General features: G+C 34.2%; 1 non-coding gene across 1 annotated transcript; it reads right to left on the bottom strand.

Annotated features, from left to right (window-relative positions):
* Window positions 1-657: 657 nt before the first annotated feature.
* On the bottom strand, window positions 658-728 carry Trnag-gcc. Its single transcript has one exon. It is a non-coding gene; the product is annotated as a tRNA-Gly (tRNA).
* Between the last annotated feature and the right edge of the window lie 1,856 nt (window positions 729-2,584).

Genomic DNA, 2,584 nt, shown 5'->3' with positions numbered 1-2,584 from the left:
GTAGTTAATGAGTTAAGAAGGTATTTTGTAGTAATTGAGTTAAGACGGTATTTTTTTCATTATTATGAGATATTGTTAGACATAATTTTTAACGTATGAATTTCTTTATTTTTTACTAAGCACAAAAGCTACACAATGGGCTAATCTGAGCTGTGCATCACGAGTGTCAAAATCCGAATTTTAGCATTATAAGTCTTCAGACTCACCGCTAAGGCAACTTATGGATATTCGGTGACGAGGAACCCACTTTGAGACTGATGATGACAAAACGTTACCGAAACGTTGTACATTTGCTGTTATGTTAAACTTATATTAAAGTTTTTCTTCATTACCCATTCAAGCCGTCTCCAACCATTATTAACTTATGGATATGTGTTAATAAACTGAATGTATGCACAGAGACACATATGTAATGCTAAATATTATAATTTTCTAAATTTCTGTAATGACATTTCTCATATCCCACTGAATTTTTGCTGAATATCCATTGGGAAACAACATAGAAAAATGAAAATACCGTCTTAACTCATTTATTACAAAAGTTTCTTTATGAATTGTTTTTGAACTAAGTTAACAGTTAAACAAGCTACTGATAACTTAGGTTATTGTCAAAACTCTAAATATTCTACGGTTTAGGGGTGCAAAACAGTTGTTCATTGCATCGGCCGGGAATCGAACCCGGGCCACCCGCGTGGCAGGCGAGTATTCTACCACTGAACCACCGATGCTTAATGAAAAGATATGGACGCATTTTGTTTAGAAGTTATTGACCAAAAATACTCTAAGGTGAAATGAGATGTAGAAACTTGTTTCGTCATACCTGTTAATTCAACTACTTGGCATGACGGGAATGGTACACGTAAATAAGTATTTTCATATCTGGGTCAGTGAAATCCCCCCCCCCTCCAAATCTGACATGGTAGATACAGAACGACTTACAAAATATGCGTTTATTAGACAGATAATTAATCGTCGAAAATTCAGTGAAAATCTGTACTAAAATGTTTTTAATTCTAAGATTTAAATTTCAACTTTTACAAACGTGTAATAGTAAACTTGTCTTCGCATAATATAATTTAAAACAACGGTATCATATTCTGGCTTGAAATCGGGGATGGTGCCACATTACCTGGACTATACACTGACAAACGTGATACAACAAAACTAAGCACTAGGACTGAGGAAAGGTGATTCCAAAAAGAAACAAATAAACTTTTAGTGTAGCTGGGAGATTAATTTACATTTTGTAATTGCATGAAGAGATTTGTAACTTGAACGTTCAAATGTTTTTCACCTGTTTTAACTACTCGCACCACTCTATAGTAGTGTGTTGTCTGTCAGTAAGTAGACACTAAAATTACGTCATATAAGGGACGCTTAACATTGAAATTTATACTGTCGTGACTTCAGTCACATGTGCGCATGCCATGAAAACGAGAAGAATTATGCACTCTGTAGGCTACAACGCAGCATCGCATATGAATTTCAAAACCAAGAAATAAAAATATTTGTTACTCTTAATTTTGGTTTTATTTACTTTTGAAACATAACACTTTCGGAGACTACGCAAGTACATCTAGTTTCTAGATACACATTCCTGTAGTTTCAGCCTTGCGACCATATATCAATAATATCGACGGGCGATGCTGGTTTCTTATTCGGTAGAATGTTTAAGGCATACATTAAGCAATTAATACCTAAATAGCATGTGTGTGTGTGTTACTTAATTATCCACTATTATTATTATGTATATTTTTCATCACCAAACGCACAGTGTTAATAATAAGGGATTGTCCTTTATTATACAAATATGGAGATCGTGATTGTTAATAGCCACTCAACATTACAGCAACAGAGCAAACAAATGCAAAACCCAACCTTGTACATAATTGCATAAACAAAGCAAATTAATCCAAGTTAACTTTTGTATTCTCAAATGATTTGAAATTAGACCTAATTAGAATACCTACATGAAATTAACAACAATAATAATATTTTAACTACAACCGTTGACAATAAAGGCTTAACTTAAACAAATGTTTCTTATCTTTTAAAATATTATAATATAATTAGGATATTGAAGTTGGGAATTTTGCTTAATGACTGGGACTAACACTACGGTTCCATTTTGCCATCTTCCCGAACGTTAATATTTTAACAGCAAACAAACGGTAAACGAAACAAATTGTCAGAACTCTTGGTATTGGAGGAACTATTTTCGACACATTCACGTATTTCACGTTGTCTTCTAGCAGGAAAACTGGTCAACCACGCCTACGTGATCTCGAAATTTTGAATAAGAGCTTCCTGATTACGGCCCTCCAGTGACACAGCGATAAATCTAAAGGCTTATAGCGCTAAAAACCGGGTTTTGATACCCACGGTGGGCACAGCACAGATAGCCCATGGTGTAGCTTTACGCTGAACTACAAACAATTCCTAATCACGTGATCGTGATGTCATCGGTAGCCTATAATAGTAAACAACTATCATTTTGTGAGACCCTCAACAAATGTTATTACGATATTAACCATGAATTGTTCTTTGTATTATAAATCACTGAATCATTATCATGTAGAATCTT

This window comes from Limulus polyphemus, unplaced genomic scaffold, assembly GCF_000517525.1.
Source record: "Limulus polyphemus unplaced genomic scaffold, Limulus_polyphemus-2.1.2 Scaffold98557, whole genome shotgun sequence".
Classification (NCBI taxonomy): Eukaryota; Metazoa; Arthropoda; class Merostomata; order Xiphosura; family Limulidae; genus Limulus; species Limulus polyphemus.
Note: the sequence above shows the minus strand (reverse complement) of the source record. Positions and strands in the feature narration are given on the sequence as shown.